Source organism: Lithobates pipiens, unplaced genomic scaffold (assembly GCF_037356315.1).
Source record: "Lithobates pipiens isolate NorthernLeopardFrog02 unplaced genomic scaffold, aLitPip1_a1.2 Scaffold_13, whole genome shotgun sequence".
Lineage (NCBI taxonomy): Eukaryota > Metazoa > Chordata > Amphibia > Anura > Ranidae > Lithobates > Lithobates pipiens.
This window is the reverse complement of record NW_027507718.1, coordinates 246,124,157-246,145,441: the sequence shown is the minus strand read 5'-3', so window position 1 is coordinate 246,145,441 and position 21,285 is coordinate 246,124,157. Positions and strand designations below refer to the sequence as shown.

Sequence of the window (21,285 nt, the reverse complement as noted above, 5' to 3'; positions counted from 1 at the left end):
CTGACAGAGTCTGCCCTGTCTAAAAGGGGCCCTTGTGTTTACCAAGTAATTTACAGCAGGTTCACCCTGTATCATGCTATTCTGATCCTTATACCACTAAAGTACTAAGGCCTGGCTGAGTCAGACATCTGGATATATTTCGTGTTTGACTTTCAGTTAAGCTGAATTTAATATTTCCACAATATTACTGAAAATCAAATTATAGTAACTAACATGACATCCGTTTGTATTGACTTTGTGTTTATAAAAATGATTGCTGGGAAACATACTGTAATCACTGTAACAATATGTTTGTTTAATGTAATTCCATCAAGCCCATATTTACCTCAACATCTATGAGTGGGTTGCAGACAATATTAAAGTGACCCTGTCACATAAGTAAAAATCATTAGAAAAGCATCCCCTTCAAAAGAAAAGTAGCTATACCTTTCCTGCTGTACATACCACTGAACACTGCTTGGTTCCTGGTGACTGGACCTGGACATCTGCAAGGAAACAAACACTTCAAGAGTGTCAATCTTTAGGGTCCCCCTCAGCTCTCACTGATCTCAGTGATCTCCGCACCACTACTATAACCTGTAATGAGTGGTCCCCCTCAGCTCTCACTGATCTCAATGACCTCTGCACCACTACTATAATCTGTAATGAGCAATCGGAACCATTGAGAGCTCTGGAGGATCCAGGAAATGGACATGCCGAGAGGTTTTGGATTTCCCAGTGGACTTTGTTGGACCTGAATTATCTGAGCAGCGTTCAGTGGAGCAGGTGACCAGAGGTAGATATTCAGTCTGTGCTTTACGGGTGTGTGCTTAGTTCTAAATCTTTAGGGTCCCCCTCAGCTCTCATTGATCTCAATGACCTCTGCACCACTACTATAATCTGTAATGAGCAATCAGAACCATTGAGAGCTGTGGAGGATCCTGGAAATAGACATGCCGAGAGGTTTTGGATTTCCCAGTGGACTTTGTTGGACCTGAATGATCTGAGTAGCGTTCAGTGAAGCAGGTGACCAGAGGTAGATATTCAGTCTGTGCTTTACATGAATGTGCTTAGTTCTAAATATTTAATGGTTTTACAGGGTCATTTTAAAGGACCATGTACTGAAGGAAATAAAAAGACTGCCATTGCAGGCCTCCTGAAAATGCTAGTTCCCTGACTATCTCTGGCTTCAATAATTTATGAGTCATTAACCCAGACTAAGTATGTGTACTAGTCAGTGATTCATTGTGAAAGCCAGGGACAATTTCCTTTCGAATCTCTTGGTGCTAGATGCTGCTGGACCATTAAAGGGTTCTGAAGGATGGGAAGTGTGGTTCCAAATACAATCATTGTGATTGGGTATCACAGTGGTTTCATGATTGAGGGCCCCTCTCACTGGCTCCCGATCGTGACTAGGATCTGTCGTTGACAGGTCAGCACCGAACAGAAGCAGATTAGTTTAGACTTTACTTTGACCTTCTGTTCTGCATACTTGTTGTGGATCAGTGAGTCAGAAACTATTAAAGCCTAATACAGCCAGACAATTTACTTAATCTGTACACATTTTTGTACCATGTTTACCTCACTGCATCTATTGTCTCACAGCTGCAGTTAGAGTGAACAGAGCATGGCAGCTAGTCGAAATGCACTGGCCGTGTTGAAAAGAGTGGTGTCTTGATTAGATTTTTCCTCTCTTGGGAGACAGGTAGTACATACGAGGGTCCCCAGCATAGATGCAGAGAAAGAGAAGGAGAGATTATTCACCTTATTTAGGAAATAGTTCTTTGGGCAATGGTTCTTAAGTTGGCCATACATGAATTGATTGTGTCCAGTTCCTGCTGAATCAGCCAAAATTTCACTGTCCGTACCATCCGGCTCAACAAAAGTAGATTTTTCAGAGATGGGTGCAAGATTTTTGGATCCGTAGCACTTGCATCCAATCAATGTAGTCACTGTACAGGTACTCTGACAGCCACAGGTGCTGGCTGTCAGAATACAATAGTTGGCACTGCAGATTTGTCCACCCGGGTTGTTTAGTATTGATGGGGCAATGGAGGGATGATTCTCATTTAGCTTGTGGGCTGAACAGGAGAAATCTTAGCATGTATGGCCAGCTTTAGGTGCAAAAACCCATTTCAACCATGAAGATTTCCCTCTGCCAAAAGCAAACCAACACACCAGTACAGAATGAATTCTGCTAGGCTACTATAGGTCACTACATCAAAAAGTCAACACTTAAATACAACATTATATATATCCTGAACCCACAAAGATCTCACTCAAAGTTATGAACTGCAAGATTATATGTTGTATACAACCAACCAAAATTTCTGAAACACCCAATGTTTTGTGTTCTTAGCTGCTATATCATTTGTCAATTGTTTTAGTTCCCTGTATATCCACGATCACAGTAGTTTAGCCCATGGATAGTGGTCCAGTACAATGTTGTTTTATCTGTGCTCGGCCATAATATGCCAGTGTGCATTCAAGTGTCCAGTTCAATAATAGTGCCCTTCAATTGTTTAGATCTCAACTCTTTAATCTTATGTTCAGGTTTTCTTAAAGCCAGCCATACTTCAAAGACTTTATTTTTCCTTCTCTATCTAATTATATTACAATGAATCCTGTGATGTTATCTTTGAGTATCATATTAATATAAAGTGGCCATTTCTCATTTATCACTTTTAAATTCTTAAAAAGATTAGGTTTGGCATGTTTAACATCCTTTAATTTTGTATTCAACAATATAAAAAAGGTTGTGGCTCTTTTAGGTGATTACCTAGTGGGTAACTCTTAACAATTATTTTCGAAAGAAGTACAGTGAGTGTCCGCATAGCGAATAGAAGCTGTATTGACATAATATTCTATTTGTGTCATTAGTGCAGGCATAGGGTTATTGGTTTGCAGCCAACTGTCCATACTGCAAATACTATCCTGCCTGTATTTGCTCTTCTCGCAGAAATGCTTTGGAATGGGTAAGGGTTAGAACCTCTGTCAGTCATATGAATAAACAACTTTGCACATCTGTGTGCACTATTACCAAACCCTACAGTGGGGTTATTAACAACCAGATTTAATGGACAGTCTGTAAATATCCATGTTCTGTATAATTTTGAAGAACAAAATACCAAAAAAAAAGTAATAATTTCCCCCTCATCTGTGTCAGCTTATAATTTTGGTTGTGATAAGCAGCCTGATGCAGGTTTGAATATTTATGTACCAGTCACTTTCTTACAGTGAACAGTTCTGTGTAGGTTGTAGGGCAATTTACACCATAATACCAATTGCGACACATGGCAGTTAGGTGTTAGGCCCTTTCACATGAATGTTCCAATCGGGTCCACTGGTCCGTTTTTCAGGCAGACCCGCTCCCAGAATCTCTATTCTCCTCTATGGAGTGGTGGGTGTAAATGTATATGTGTCTGTTTACACTTGCCTACATCTGATCCACTAAAAACAGATGGGCGGGAATCACTTCCCCTCCCTTCCAGTGGATCAGATCAGATGGCAGTTGGGTGTAAATGGACAGGTGGTCCATCTACATGGACTGCCCATAGAGGAGAGCGAACATAGACCTGTAACCTGTCTTCTCAGTGAGTGTGCTCCGTGTGAAAGGACCCTTAACATTTTACAAAAATACTACTATCTGTATATAGCAGTCTTTCCAAACTGTTTACCCCTTTGGAACTCTTGTACTAATTACATTTGTGTCCTGTGGGAAGTATGCCCCCCCCCCCCCCCCCTTACAGTGGTGGTAAGATTGGCACTCCTACAGACATCGAGAAAGATAATTGTGTAAAGCTGCTGGATTTGCTAAGTGGTGTTGGCCCCCGTAACTACATAGGAATCATGACATAAAAGGTCAATCAGTCACAGGTCAAGTAATCACTAGCAACCTGTGGTGGACCCCTAGGGTTCACCACATGTCCCTTAACCAAGTTTCCATGGACCCCTAGGGTTCCATGGAAACTTGGTTAAGACTGGCTGAAATATTTTGTAAATAGTGAGCAATCTAATGATTTTATGACAATTTTCCCATGAAAATTCTAACTCTTGCCATATTCCCATCTTATTTTGATATACAATAAGCAATTCAACAACAAATATAACCAAAACAATTTGTATAGTTGTTACCAGTTTTCCTTTTCAGATGACAGCTGTCTTGTCTTTTACATAAACCAGTGGAAACTAAAGCTGGCCATACATTCTACAATTTTCTTGTTCAATTTTCTTTGGCTTTACCTTCACCTATGTAGAGCAAGGGCCTGCCTGATTACATACAAACTGAAAGTTTTTAGTTTTGACCTCATTATATGGTTTTGGTAAATTTAAATGAAATTTGTACAATAAATTTGTTATGTATGGCCAGCCTAAGGCTTAGACACTGATCGAAATTTGGATGGTTCTTCTGAGCCTGTCAAATTCTGATCAGTATATTGGCAGCTCAAGACCCTCAAACAGAAGAAATCTTCCATTACACTGCAAGCAGTATAGGAGCAAAGCTCAGAAATAGGTCTTCCAGTGCTAAACAGAAGGAGACAGCAGATTCTTCTTCAGCACTTAGGGGGAGATTTACTAAAACTGGAGCACACAGAATCTGTAGTATCCAGTCCTAGACTGTATTGTCAAAGCTTAATTGAACAAGCCAAAATTAAAAGCTGACTGGTTACTATGCACCGCTACACCAGATTCATTGTGCACCAGTGTTAGTAAATCCTCCCATAAGTGTTGAAGGAGAATCTGCTGTCTCCATCTGTTTAGCACTGGAAGACCTATTGCTGAGCTTTGCTCCTATACCATTGCAATCTGATGGAAGATTTCTTCTGTTTGTAGGTCTTGAGATGCCAATATACTGATCAAGAACCTTCCCAATTTCAATCAGTGTGTAAGCCTCCTTGCTTGACTGAAGCTGATTTAATTGACTTTCGCTCAACCCACTGGCTGAAAGAAAAAAAGGAAGAAAAAACTGGCGTTATATGGCCAGCTTGAGAAAACCGTATCTGTTTTAGTAAATTGTATTCAACAGATTACTGAAGCAATTCTTTCACTATGCGGGCAGCTGAAAAAATAAATTAGGTATACTATAGTTCTGCATATCTAGTATATGGTGCCTAACAATTAGCAGGAAAATATAAAAGTGCCATATTTGCTGTACTGGAAGAAAGATTTACCCGATTATGACTATCTTTAGTTATGGCATATTCATGCAGACCTATTCAATTGCCCAGTCCTTAAATCTTAACATTTCTTTTTTTTTTTTGGTTTATATGATATGTGTTTTCCTGCACTTCTCATTTCAATGCTGGCCTAGCAATTGAATACAAAGCTATTCTGTTTTCAGCTACTCTAAATCCCTCCCAGCCTCTTGTTTTACAATTGTAGAGTGTGTTTCACAGTCTGCTCCATGGCACACAGTGTCTCGCCACTGCTTGTAATAAGCTACTAATCAGATACAATTGTTTCTTTAATGTTGATCATTGAAGCTGCTAAGTGAGCTAACATGCTAATTAAAAGATTCATTAGTCTATCATAAGATTAATTACATCTCTTAAATGAGAAAGACAGCTGTCCAAAAAATTGGTTGATTTTTTTGATAACTGTACTTTTTACAGAATATATATACTCCAAAAAACAGTGCACGTCCCCTTTAAAATTTACTGACTCGTCTAATATAATAAATGTAAAAAGGTGTTCAAAATAACAAATATACACAATCCTTAAATGACCATATATCATGCATTTAAACACATAAAGTGAAAAAGAAATGCCCATATGTTTCATATGGAGTAATCCTATGATTCCTCCATATGAAACATCTAGTGAAGAGTTAAGCCCCATACACACTATCAGATTTCCTGCTGATTTTTGTCTTCAGATTTACCAAAACCATGTAGTGCAAGGGCCTGCCTGATTGCATACACATTGAAACTCCTAAGGTTTGACCTCGTATTATATGGTTTTGGTAAATCTGAAGGAAAAAATCAGCAGAAAATCTGATAGTGTGTATGGGGCTTTTGTGTTGACACAGCAAACAAAAAGTGCTCCAAGTCACCTCCCACTGGTGTGACACACTTCTTACCACATAGTAGGATCTTGCAAAGAGATCACCGTGCACCTGACTGTCTTGCAGCTATAACCACTTTCACCTCCACAATTGCACAGTAATCTTAAAATACCACTCTCAATGGAGACGTGGGGAAAATGGAAGATTCCCATAGTGTAGTATTTAAAACTAAAATCACACTTACACAAGTCATGACTGCACTGGGCAGGGCCAGATATGTGATGTCATCACGCACACCGACGTTGGGCAGTGGTGGATTCTGAAGACATACTGTTGTTTCTTCGGCTCGTGTAAGCACAATTTTAATAAATTAGATGCTTTGTTCAGATGATTTTTTCAGCAATTTTTCACATAGACACTACATGCAAGGCTTTTTTTGTTTTTAATTTTTTACAGATTATATATAACTAACTAATCAAAAATGATTTGTTGTTTTCTAAGTAAATAATCATTTTACATTTAGTACATTATAGTGAACTTTTTTTTTAACATGACCAAGATCAAAAGATGATCATTGTACTTGGAATCAACAAATTCCTTCAATTACAAAGACAAATCTGTCACAGTAAATAAACTTGGGCTATTAGTTTATGATAAAATTTGCTTAGTTGAATAGGAAAAGTATGTCTGATTCCCTATTTTTTCTGGATGTAAACAAAGATAAGCCCATTGCAGAAATGGACAGCCCATGTAAGGACCATACAATAAATGTATTTACTGTCCCAAATTGATCGGATATGCAAACCTGAACTGAAAAGCACCTTATTATAGTTCACTACTATCAAACTATCTACTATTGATTGTTTGACTACTATCAAACCGAAACTTGGTTTGACATTTATGTAACACAAACTTTGGCCACAACTTAAAATGACATTTTTCCACACTATCCTAATAGATATCCAAAATTGTAATATTTGATTATATTACAGTTATACTATGGTGCAGTAAGAACATGTCTACCTCAGTCATTACAGTCCAGCAATACAGAGAGTGGGAGGAACTGTCACAAAAATGACCAGGGGATTTGGAAAACGTTGGCTGTTTTTGTGTTGATCTCTATGGATGGTGTCACCGCCTATAGGAACATCACAGTACAATGCTTCTGCGTGCCATGTAAAAACTCGAGGTTCAAAGAGCAATTCCTACAGATTATATTATATGTGTGTGCAAGCATGCACCTATGGATTAATGATGATTTTTGCACCTTGTGTTTAAAACAAAACCGTATGCAGGTGTGTCTGGATTTCTAAATTGGAAAAAATACCTTTAAGTGCTTGTATGTCATGGGACCCTAAAACATGGGGTGCTCTGTATAGAATAGAATTAAAGACCAAGGTTTCTGCTCATTGACCCTGGATCTAACCAAATCCTGCTTGTGCCTGATTGTTGGTTAGCAGGGCCACCCACCATAGTAAAGTTGAGAGCTCCTGGACACTGCAGATTATAATTCAAAATGGTTTTGCTTTCCCTGAATTTAGTAATACATTCTATCATTCATCAAGAGCAGTCTTTCTCCATGCTCCAGGATTCCATGGAAGCCTAGGGTTCCTCCAGAGGTTGCTAGGGGTTCCAAGAGCAATGAAAAATTTCTGTCTCTCAGATACATTCCCATGTAATTCAGATATTTTTTTAATTTTGCACTGACTGTGAACTTGCCCCAGCCCCTGTTCAAATCCGGAAACGGGGATGTCTGGTCACCCTATCTTATATATAATGTGCAGGCCAATAAGCCCTTATGTGTATATTCATGCACATAATGTATGTAGAAATACTAAATGCTTATCCTTAGCTGTTAGTTTTCATGTGCTGTGCCAAGTCATCAGACCTACACAATGATAATTGGTTCTGAACATTTTTTTCTAGAGGTTCTCTATTTAGTATACCCTACAGAATGAATAGACATCCCTTAGCACTTTATAGTACAATTATGAAAGCAAGAGCTATCATTGCTATGGAACACAATGGTTTCTATGTCATCCACAGTAGTACATTTTTTGGTCCTACTACTCTCTGTATGTCTAATTCTATTACTCTATCTTCTTAGATTCACACTATCTCATTAAAACTGTAAATCAATAAGCCCTCTCCTGGCTAATCACCCAATTCCAGCCAGGGCTAAGTTGATCATGATGACCCATCTAGATAGCATCAACACCTTAGATTGCTTTTAGCAAACTTTTAGCAAACTGATTCCTAAAACCTCTATTAGGTATTCTCCTCAATTAGCTATAACATGTACCTTAATGAAAGATTTGAGTACCTCCATGCTGTAAAGTCTCCTTTGCTCTAAATACCATCATATAATGTTGCAACAAACCACTTTACTGTTCTGTAAGGTGAAGAAGTGAGATATAATTTACTAGCACATAGGAAACAATTTATTCAAAGTATAAAAATAATTATCTGTAGCTTTGCTTTTCTGAAAAAAAATACAGTAATAGCAAGACATTGGGAAAATGCATTAAAATTAGCACATGAAGACTACAATTGAAGTGAATTAAAAAAATAAACAGAATATTGTTTTAAATGTACTAGCTGTTGAAATTATTGTCTACATAACAGGCCTTAGTTATGAGGGTACCATCCTGTGATCAGCAGCCACACGGAATTTTCACCTTATTATACCATGTACACTTGGCAATAGACACATCTCCCAACTGGGGCCCCTGCTTGTCACCCTCTTCCTTTTTTATTCTTTCCCCTTTATAAAAGCTGCCAAAACACCCTGAAAGTTTCCAAGGAGATGAGGAAGCTTCTAAAAACGATGCCAAGTTGCAAACAAAGTATGAAGCAGGGTTGCCAGCTCATCCTTTTAATCAAGGACATATAAATTACACAAGTTCTGTGGATAACAACCAAATCTAGTTAACCACACAACATGTGTAATTTAGATGTGTCAGTAAGAAAGGGGATGATTTAGCAACCCAGTAACCATTATTTTGTTCTTACATGGTGGGGTGCTAAAGTTGTAAACAGGGTGCTACAAAGCCAGCTCTGTCTATATAAAGCCATTTAATAATTATATTATACTTTCACTAGAGTACAACCAATATGCAGTCCAATATCTGACAATGAAATGTTTCTTTTTGTATAAAGCAGGAAGAGGGAAGCTGCTATTGCATCATGGAAGGACTATGCAGTTGTGAATATGTACCGTGCTATCCAAATAACTATGTTGCAAAAAAATAAATGTACGTCATATATATTGAGTGTAGGAAATATTAATAAATCAGTTAGTGGCAGTTCATCAAAAGGTGAATAATTGTTTTTTTTCTCTGATGAAGTCATGTGGCACATGACGTAGCGCATAGGTCGGAGCCTGAGGGATCACAGTCCGGAAGTGACATCAGATCAGAAAGAACAGTACCCCTGTTAACGCAGTGATTTTTTTTATGTAAGCAGCATTTTTTAGCACAATAAATTGTTCCTTTACAATATCACACTATCAGGGCATCCCTTCTCTTTCCACGTGATATGGAAGTATTCATATAGCGTATGGGTTAGAGGTGCACGATTAATCACGAAAAGATCGCGATCTTGATTCATCCCCCCACACAATCTAAAGTCTGGATGACCCGCGATATTCGATTTAGCTCCGTTGGTTTCACGTAACCAGTGTGGAACGCAAATGGCGGATATCGGAACTGACGTCAGCCACTGGAACTGACGTCAGTCAACGGAGCTCGTGATGCAGCGCGCCACTGTCTGGGCATGAGTGGGTACAGTGGCCGGGAAACAGCAGTGAGTGCGCACTGCAATGTTGGTCTACAACTCCCAGCGTGGCTGATTCTAGGGAGGTGGTGACATACAGTACTGAGGACTGGAGTGGACTACAGCATGTAGTGTAGAGTTAAGTAATAAGGCTGGTGGACAGAGGACTACAACCCCCAGCATGGTGGATTCTATATTATGGGGCACTGCAACCCCCAGCATTACTGTTGTATGGGGATTATGGCCCTATGTGGAGTCCTCACTACTATACACAGGTCCCTGCTGGGAATTGTAGTCCCCCATACAGAATAAGACATGCTGGGGAGTTGGAGTCCTCAGTGCTATATGTCCCCCCAACATAGGGACATGATAAGGGTTGTAGTCCCCCATAAACCAGAATCATGCTGGGGGGTTATAGTCCCCCATAAGCCAAAATCAGTCATGCTGGAGCACTGCAGCTCCCAGCACAATCGTTTTGTGGGGGGACTACAACCCTTAGTCAGGCCCTCTAGCGCTCAGTGTATAGTCCTGAGCAGTGTAACTCCATCATGGCTGATTCTGTGTTATGGAAAGACTACAACTCTCAGCATGGCCCTGTAGTGGGCCTTATTTTTTCTTATTTAATCTCAGTTTTTGAGAATCGTGAGAGAATCGTGATCTTCATTCTAAGCAAAAGAATCGTGATTCTCATTTTTCCCAGAATCGTGCAGCTCTAGTATGGGTAAGACGTTCTTAATGGTCGTATGCTATTAACCTGGAGGGAGATCTAACAGGTCACAAGTAACCTAGGGAGCAGGAGGCTATACTACAGGGGGACCTAGGTATGAGACACTAACTGGAAACAAGCAATCTGGATGTGATTGTACATGTGTATATATCACACCATTAAGGTGAGAGCATAGTGGTGATCAGGAAGCAGTGGCTTAGTACCATATGAAGATCTCTTGGTTGTGGAAGTCACAATTATTTATCTTTGGGTGAACTGTCACTATTATGAAATGATTTATTATTATTTTCTACACTCAATATATATATTTATTTTTTTGCAACTTATTATTTATTTTATATGTTATTTAGATTGGTAGCGCAGCATATATTTATTTTGCTATACCATATTTATCAATTGTTTGAACACATATTTGTGCAAGCAGCAACTTTTTGTTTATTATTAGATTAAACAGGTCTTTCTTAGTTCATGTTAATATCTTTACTGTTTGGCTATCATTATTTCTGAAGGGTTTACTCACGTATGTGCATTATGCAGTTGTGGCCTATAGTGCAGGAGGTGTAGCTGTACATATAAGTTTTTATTTCTAAGCTGAAGTTTACGTTTTAGATATACAGTACCATTGACATAACCTGTGGCCTGCTGGCAGCTGTTTACTGTAAAAATCATCCCTTCGGTGATTCCAGATCCTCCTGACAGTGATGAACTTCTACCCTGTTTCCCCGAAAATAAGACCTAGCGTGATTGTCGGTGATGCCTGCAATATAATCCCTACCCTGTTTCCCTGAAAATAAGCCCTACCCTGTAAATAAGACCTACAAGGACTTTAACAGCCATCACCGACAATCGCGCTAGGTCTTATATTCGGAGAAACAGGGTAGCTTTGCACCGGTTAACAGCTTTGGCTGTAACTGAAGAATCACACCGCTAACTCTCCCCTTTTGCCCTACTCCTACATTTACAAAACTCCTTGTATCATTTTAACAGAATGCAAAACATTCTGTGAATTGAGGAGAATCGAGGAGAAGTGGATAAACGATAGGATTACTTCCTCCATTCACAGAATACTGTGCATTCTGTAAAAATAATAAAAAATAAAAATTTTTACAGTACCCAACACAACAGCAAGCAGGATTAATTAGAAGTAAGTGGTGCTGTATATCCAAAAACATTTTTAGCTAAATGATTCTTCAGTTTTAGAAGAAAATGTGATTAGCCAAATTCTTTATTAAAGTCATCTTATACTCTGTTTTATTTATTTTTTAATCTATTGATCTAATCTAGTATTTATTACCTAAAAAAATTACCTAAATTACTATAGCTCCCAGCCTCCTCCAAACCTTCATATTTTTTTCCTGTAACCCGACTTCCTGTTAGAGTATTGCTATGTTTATTCTCCGTGGCCCCACTATACATAGCCACCTGCTCTTGCTTGTTCCTGAGATGGACTATGGGATTTGTAGTGTGTCTAGAGCAGTGCACGTGACTACAAATAGTATGTACTGCTCGCCCTAAGCTAACGGAAGTGAGCAGGAAAGGCAGAAGTTCAGGATTTCATGGACGACTTTACAAGAAGGCAGAAAAACACAATCATTTCATGAAAAATAGATCACAGGGTCATTAAGTGGTGGATGTGTGTGGATTATTTTTGTAGAATAAGAATATTGTTTACTGGTTGTAAAGCCACTTTGAAAAAAAAAAAAAACACCTGCAAGACAAATGCATCAGGAGCTAGTATGCATAGCATATTAGCTCATTATGTAATACTCACCTGAGATGAAAGCCCTCGCTGCGGTGCCTGTACATAGCACTGACCAGCGACATCACTCCCGGGGGTTACTTCTAGGTATCGCAGTTCCGGCGCTGTGATTGCCCAGATTTGCGATGACGTCACTCCCACGCAATGCACACAGGAGCCGCAGGTAACGGCACACTCACTGAAGGAAACGGCACGCCATTGCCATTGCTTCAGTGTGCATGTGCCCGTGACGTCGGCACATGCATATACAGGGGATATCTCCTAAACAGTGCAGGTTTAGGAGATATCCTGGGCAGCTACAGGTAAGCCTTAATATAGGCTTACATGTAGCAAAAAGTGGCCTGTAAGGGTTTACAACCACTTTAAGTAATGAAATATCTCTACCTCTTGAAAGCTATTTATCACTACACATGACTAAAAGCTAGTTTACACTTGTGTTGCTCTCTAAAGAATGATCCACGTTTGGATCATTATTCAGAGAGCATTTGACGTGGGGTGAGATGGCATTGTATTATTGGGTCACAGGGACAATTCTAGCATATGTACTTCTCTCTCCACTGCCTTTTCAGAATTAGGGGGAGCAGTTGGGGGACATTATAATGCTAAATCCCACCCCCCCCCCAAACACAAGTGTAAACAAGACCTTATTTCTTATATTTGAAGATGCTCCAGGCTTTGTGTTTGAGAGGCAAATTTTTTATACCTTCTATATTAAAAATTTAGATGTGATAGCATATTCCAGTATATGATACTGCTTTGTTCTGTCACCAGTACACTTTCCGTGAAAACAATTCCTTAAAGCCCATAAAACCTAGAAAGTATGTCACAGAAAAGTAATACCTCTATCAGGCAAGTAGCCCAGACGTTGCGGTCCATGTACTTGGATCCTATCAGTAAGTATACCTAGGACAATCTTCTATTGTTAATGTTGAGTTGAATAGCATTGAATTAATGATAAAGATCTGAGACAATGAAAAGGAAACTGAAGCAATACATGGAACTGGGAATTGATCACTTTTTTTTTAAAACTGAACTATGAGCAAAAATAATTTTTGGTAATTAGCACAGCTCTTATGACCTATGCCCCATCTCTGGCTACTGCCGTGTTCATTATACAGTATATCTAAAGGCCTGCACTCACAATCAGAAAATCAAATGAAGAAATACTGCGTTCGAATTGATCATGTGGTAATCTGATCGTTCGTATACAGCTTTCGTCCAAAATTATCCGAAGGGGCGAATGTGGAAATTTTCCTCATACGATACCAGATTGTATGATTTCCATTTAATCAGTACCGTTTTCGTCTGAAAATACAATACAAATGCAATATGATACATTGTATCAAATTTTTATTCTGTCAAATGAGAATTTTCGTATTTTGGTAACTTTTTTGATACGGAGACTAATATACAAAAAAATGTAAAATGTGTGCAATAATCTCATTGTGTGTACCAGGCTTTACTTTTAACCAGGCAGCAGTCTGCTGTTGGCATTGAATGTCTGGTGCTGAGACATTTACTTCCACTGCAGTACATTCAGTACATAGATAATTGTGGAATATTCGCCCAACACCTTCTCCATTCATAAAATGCCCTGTACTCTGTGATTGGAGAAGGGGAGAAGATGACTTTCATCTGCACCTTCTCTAATCACAGAGCACCCTTTAGTCATGGAAAAAAAATGTAAGGCTTTCTATGAAAGAAGGAGGTGGTCAGTGTACTGCTGCCAGAACTACAAGTTTCAGCACAGCAGTCAGAGATGGGGCACATCACCATTATAGCTAACATTTTTCTACTGTGCTAATTGGCAAAAATTATATTTGCCAATACTTCAGCTTTAAGTAATATCAGTGTTGCTCCTTTTACTGATAGGTGCCCATAGCATTTAATGTGGAGAGATTTATTCTCACAGAATAGACATTCGTTTTTGAAAATTCACTATTCTGTCTTTGCTGTAGTAATACCTACTGGCTGTAATGAGCAGATTCCTTCATGCTGCAGTTCTGAATCGTGTGACTTACAGCTACTGCTATTGCTTTCACACCCCTGATCACGTTCACTAATGAAGATCTAATTTTATCAACTTGAGGTACTTTTAGTGTTTAGGTCTACCTTTAAAGCTTTTGATTTTAATGCCTAGCCACCAAATAGTCCTTGTTATATATAACAACTCATCAGAATCACTCTTTCATTCTTACATCCATTTAAAGCAGTACTCTGTCTAAAACATGTATTTGTCATTTTAGGTAGTGTAGCAAAGGGTTAGAACCATTAACACATTTTTATTGTTTATGTGTCCATTAGGTAGATGTACTTGAATGCAGCCCTTCAATTGCTTTCCCTATGGTAGAAAGTAAGGGTACATACACTTTGCTAGCTTTGACACATTTTCTTGCTGTCTTCAGTCAATTATGGGTGACATTTAGGATTGTTTAAGGCCCCCTTTACACAGATTTTCCAATCAGGTCTGCCTGTCAGTTTTTTTAGACAGACCTGTGCTTAAGCTTTAAGCAGGTCCATGGCAGACAGATGTAAATGGACTTGTGTCTGTTTACATCTGCATACCTCCAAGTCTGCTCAAAAAAGAACTGCATCATTTACCATATTTCCAGACCTAAATGTGACAGGTAGGTAGCCTGATGTAAATAGACACAAGTTTTTTTACATCCAGCAGCCCATATAGCCATCATGGGTCACCCCTGAAGACGTCCTGTCTGACAAAACATGTTGGGTGGAGTTAGAACGCTGACATCACATGCTGTTGGTCAAGAGAGTGCTGACAATGTCCTTTGTAAGTTTTATACTGGCTCATATGTGTATGTTTTACTCTTCAATACAATACTCTAGAATATTACACTATTGGAGCTCTCTTATACATCATATGGGAGAGTGTCTGTGACCCTTATAAGTAGTAGATTATCCGGACCAATGTTTCCTCAGCCCAGCTTTGGGGGCAGTCTTTACACCCTGTTGGACTGCATGGCATCTTCAGACCTATATGTACTGTGTTAGCTGAAGTGTGCTTTCCAGGTCCAGATCTGTGGCACAGCCCCAATTTGACCTTTTCCCTAAAAGACTCACTTTGTGAGTAAGGCTTTTCAGGCTAAAACGCAGGGAGCTACTTCATTGTTTACTCCACTAGGTGTCAGAGACGTTACCTGGGTGGTCGCGGTGCTGCCCGCGCTGGTGTGCGCCGATGTGCTAGACTTGCCAGGCTTCGCAAGTTTGTTGTACAACTGCAGCAAGTCCCCATTGCATGACTCCAGATCAAATTTCTTTGCAAATATTCTGCAAGTCGGCTGCAAGTTCTGGTTCAGTTATGTTGTGCAATAGTCATCCCACCACAGGGGTGACTGTGGCTTGTGGAGCTCTTGCTGGGAACACACCACTGCAACTTTGCTCCTGCTAGAGGCTTGCCATGCAAATTTGCTACTAATTGAAAAAGTGTCAACTAGAATTTGTGCTTCAAGTGCTCTACAAGTCTACAACTTACCAGTGAAAATATACAAGTTAACAAGACTTACAATTTCACACTGCCACAAATTTGTGGCAAGTTACCCTTGCTATCTGGGTGGTCTCATTCTCAGCATTGCGATTTATTATACAGGTCAGTCACAGTCCACTTTTGAAATGTGAACAAAAACTGAACAGGTATGGCTGTCAATAAAGTGACATTCGTCCCATTTTGCTCTGATTCAGCAGAGGATCTGTTCACAGATTAAAGGACCCTAACTGTATTTCTTTTAATGATTGCTACTTAATAGACTTGTGTCCTTACAAAAAACCCAGAAAACATGACTTTTCAAGGCTTGACAAGCACTTCTGTAGTTTGCACCTACAGTATAACCTATTTGTGTCACTCACTTTTTTCAGCGCATTTTGTTTTTATTGAGAATGTAACACTACATTGTAGAGTAAGTATCATACTCGACTTTTGATTGCACTCCAAAAAGCCGTGCTTTAGGCTTGGGATGTGAGGAAACAGGAAGAACATGAGTGATGGCTTCTTTGATGAGAGCCAGATCCAACAACGTGACAAGCTGAGGCCTTGCAGGCAAAACTGAAAAGAAAAAAATAGGTTAACAAGCATTTTTCAACTGCTTACATCTTTCCAGCATTGAATATACTTCGATCCTGCTGCAGAGAACATATTGCGATGTAAGCTTCCAGCTTGCAGCAAGCGCCTTCATGTACAGTATAATTGTCCTAGAATTATTATCTACTTCTCTGACATTCCACTTTGATTCCTGTAAGCGGCCTGAGCGATGTGAATGTCGTTTGCGGCATTTTCACAGCGAAAATCCAGATTTTCCCTTGAAAGTAAATTCCACCTAATCTTATTTGCAAAGTTAGAATTTAACAATAGTTGTCTTTCATGGTTTCAGCTTATATAGTGGTTTACCCAGCAACTGTGTTAGCAGGTTTGAGCCAGTAGCATGGACCTCTTCTTGGCTGCACTAGTCCCTAATACTTTGGGTATCGGAGTTCATAGAAAAGGTCAGTATGAGGAGTTTTGTTACACCGAAACAGGCTTGCGGAATTGTCACTATAGCTTGAAGTGACCAATCTCACTGTAATGTTTTTTTTATTCCAATGCAGGGAAACCTGAACCTGTTGCCTACAAATTGAAAAAGACTGAATTATACAAGGGCTCAAACTAAAGTAGCCAAGTGAAAGGCATATGGGCAAAGTGCAATAACGAAGTGCAGAATAACTTAATCAATCCAATTAGATCAGTAAATGGAACTTTTATTAGCTGTTCTAGGTTACTGCACCCTGTACAAGCTCACTGCTCTTTGAACTGGCTTATTGAATCAGCCAGTAGGATTTTACATACATCACATCCATTTATTTAATTAGGTAAAACATTGTGCAAAATGCAGCTGTTCGTGTCAACAAATTTATCTTTCATTGATCTCAAGTACTGTACTTTTACGTCATCATTGCATTTTCTACTGAAATATTAGATACAAGTGTTTTTATGTAGATGAGGGGCAGATTATATAAAAAAAATGTAGCATTTGCTGTAGTAATTGAGCTATGCATGGACACATTAAATCTAGTATTAGTGAACAGAAAGGTTTATAATATCTCTGGCTTAAACACATTTCCAGAATTCCTTCCATTTAAATACTAGTTGGGTTCAGCCAGGAATTTCCAATACCAGTATTTTACAATATTTTGAAAATGACCATTAATGCTTTTAACTTAAATGTTAAATGAAGCATTTGACATTACTTTTACTATTTAATTATTTTAACTATTTTAATTATTAGCAGCAGGAGCATTTTTATTATAATGTGAGCAAAATAAAACAATTATTTAAGTCTATAGTTCATCTTAAATTGCATGCATTCAAGTCTAACTAACATGTCTAACTACTATCATTCACTTTACTGAGTACATACGTTGTTTTTGAGCAGTTAAATTACAGTTTAAATACATATTCAGTTTTACCTATTGAAGGAATTGTAATTCTGTGCAGTCAGTTTTGTATACCATGTATCCCTGTGCCAAATAGCATAGATATATCATTAACCCCCCTGGCGGTATTCCCGAGTCTGGCTCGGGGTGGAAGTTTTATACCAAAAGCGGTAACCCCGAGCCAGACTCGGGACCGCATCACTGTATGCAGGAGGAGGTTACTTACCTTCTCCCTCGGATCCAGCGATGTCCCCCGCTTTACGAGCGGCTCGTCCTCCGCTCGATTCATCGCAAAGCCGAGCTCCGTTCCCTGCGAGCATTGCGGCGCACAGGGACGGAGATCGGCGCCAAATTCAAAAAGTGAAACACACACATTACATACAGTATAATGTAATCTTACAGATTATATTGCTGTATATAATAATTTACATCCCCTTTGTCCCTAGTGTTCTGTCCAGTGTCCTGCATGCAGTTTTATAATATTAAAACTGCTCTTTATGCCTGGAAACTGGAGATTGTCCATAGCAACCAAAACTGTCCCTTTACATCAGAAATGATTTTAGACCAGCTAGAAAACAGCGATAATAAATTGGAATCACTCGCAGAATTGAGCGATAGTGATTTGTGGGGAGAGCCGTCATCAAATATTGAAAAGTAATGACAGCGACAATTCTGCAACTGAGCAAGTTTCAGTGTTTTTGATTTGATTACATTATTGAATCATTTTTATTATATTATTATTTGGTATAATTATTTATAGTTATTTATTATATTATAATTTATGATTTCATTTTTCAAACTTTATCATACTCGGGATGTCTACTAGACTCTGGTTTGGACAGATTTAAGTGAGTTATTCCTAAGAATTGCAGGACTACAATATAAAACGCCAAATTTTCATGCAAAATAATTGTACCGCTTTCATCACCTAAAATCCGAAATAATCATACCGCCAGGGAGTTTAATCTCCACCACAGCAGGCAATTTGCTCAAGAGCACTGGAGTTGATTTACTAAAACTGGAGAATGCAAAATCTCGTGCAGCTGTGCATGATAGCCAATCAGCTTCTAACTTCAGCTTGTTCAATTAAGCTTTGACAATAAACACTGGAAGCTGATTGGTTTCTTTGTAGAGCTGCAGCAGATTCCCTGCACTCTCCAGTTTTAGTAAATCAACCCCATTGTTTAAGTCACAGTAAGCATACGGACTGGAGAATAAGGAGTAGCAGCACACTGATGAGGTCATCCTTTGCTCAATTTCCTCTCTCCTCATGTCACTATTTTCTGCAGCTGAGCCTTAAACTTGGTAAACTCTGGTTTGAACAAAAAAAAAATGTCAGGTCCGGTCAGAGCCGCTGTACTAACTATCCAACATTAGTACAGCGATCTTTCTTGCTGAGCTGTTGTGTTATGACAGGGGGAGGGCCCCCGCCAGAACACTCTGGCCATTGGCTGAGAGCGCTGATCAGGAGCCGGTAAGCTTCTGGTTTTCCAGCATATTTGTCAAGCAAAAGCCGGGCAAACTGCCAGCTTCTGTTGGACCTGAATGGGGCTGAATGTCAGCTGGTTGTTATTGAACTGACCGATGTCGTCTGGCATTTTGGCAGTGTGTGTGTATGTATAAGGGGCATTACTGCAACATAGTGCTGGCCCTCCCTCTCCCAATGTTGCATCTCGCTGTATAGGGGAATGCAAGAAGCTGATATCAAGAAAAAATCAGGTACTTACGCTAGCTGCTTGAAAAATACACTTGAAGTATATCTAAAGATCACGTGGTGCTCACGTGACTGGCTGCCTCTCTCCTCTCTCAATCTGACAACTACAGCTGACGGGACTGAGAAACCCTTCGCTGACATCAGCCAGGAGGAGAGAGGCGGTCGGTTGGTCACTTTGCACAGGTACACAGCAGCATTTAAAAAAACAACACATGCACTGGGAACATTATTTAACATTAACATTATTTTATTTGGGCACCTAGACCCCCCTCCTGCCCAGACCAATTTTCAGCTTTTAGCGCTGTCACTCTTTCAATGACAATTGCGTGGTCATACAACACTGTACACAAATTAAAGAAGAAGCGTGAGAAGAAAAAAAAAAACGTTTACCGATCTTCTGTTTACATCACGTGATCAGCTGTCATTGGCTGACAGCTGATCATGTGGTAAGGGGCCGGGATCGACCCCTTACTCCAATCTGTGATCACCTGAGTCTCAATGACTCAGTGATCGCAGCACGCGCCGCAGTGCCCTGCAGGAGGTATGCAGGGAGCCTGCAAAGGGGAGGACATCTATTGACGGCCTCCCGGCAAAGCAGATCCATGCTGTAGCTGTCATTTAGCTATAGCGTGGATCTGAAGGGGTTAATATAGCAAAGGGGATTGTAGCAATGTCATTGTGTTATGATAACAGCAGGAGGGGAGAGCTGGGTAGTGGATGGAGCTGACAGGCAGGGAGTGGAGGGGGGAGGGCATGGGGCAGAACAAAGAGGAGAGCTGGGGATGACGGAGACACATAAACTGACCACAGTGTCAGGGCTCAGCAGCCATGATAAACCATAGTTATTTTACAGGGGGAGGGCAAAATTAGGCAGGATCAGCCAGGTTTATTAGGTTATCTGGGGGGGCTAAATTACACAGCACAATCACTGTGCTTTAAGGGAACAGGGTCTTCTTTATTTCTTTTTTTTTATTTCTATTTTTTTTTAGGGTTACAAACACTATAAACTTCCCTGGTGGTGTGATTATGTCAGATTTTTGATGCTCAAAGCAGTACAATTGTTTTGCATGGAAATTTGATTTTATATTGTAGGCCTGTAAATATTAGTAATAAAACACTTAAATCTGTCCAAACAAGAGTCTAGTAGACATCCCGGGTATGATAAAGTTTGAAACACAAAATCATAAATTATAATATAATAAATAACTATAAATAATTATAACAAATAATAATAAAAAAATGATTCAATAATGTAATCAAATCAAAAACACAGAAATTTGCTCAGTTGCAGAATTGTCACTCTTGTCACTTTCAGTGTTTGATGAGGAATTTTCCCACAAATCACTATCACTCAATACTGCAAGTGATTCTAAAGCCGCGTACACACGGGTGGACTGTATGGCCAACTTAGTCCATCAGACAATCCGACGGACAGTCCGTCCTACTTTCGAATGAACGGACTTGACCACACACGGATGCAAAACAGTCCGTCGAAAGTTTGCGCGATGACGTGTACAGCACGTACGACGGGACTAGAAATAGGAAGTCCAATACACAGCAATGCAACCTTTCGCCGTGTAAATCCTTTCTGAGCATGCGCCATACTTAGTCTGTCGAACTAGCCTACTCACGAGCGGATTGTCCGCTGAAACCAAAGTATGACGGACAATATTACGGAAATTCCGAAATACTTAGTCCGCCAGACTGCACGCTGAAAAAGTCCGCTGAAGCCCACACACGAGCGGACTGTCTGCTGAAATGTGTTTCGACGGACTAAGTTGGCCAGACAGTCCGCCCGTGTGTACGTGGCTTAATTTGTTATTGCTGTTTTATAGCTGGTCTAAAACTGCTTTTGATGTAAAGGGACACTTTTTAGTTGCTCTGGACAATCTCCAGTTTCCAGG

At 39.6% G+C, this 21,285-nt stretch overlaps 1 protein-coding gene across 13 annotated transcripts in view; it reads left to right on the top strand.

Annotated features, from left to right (window-relative positions):
- The window catches only part of SLC4A4 (solute carrier family 4 member 4), a 310,000-nt gene that overhangs the window by 130,220 nt on the left and 158,495 nt on the right, over positions 1 to 21,285 (top strand). The window lies entirely within an intron of this gene.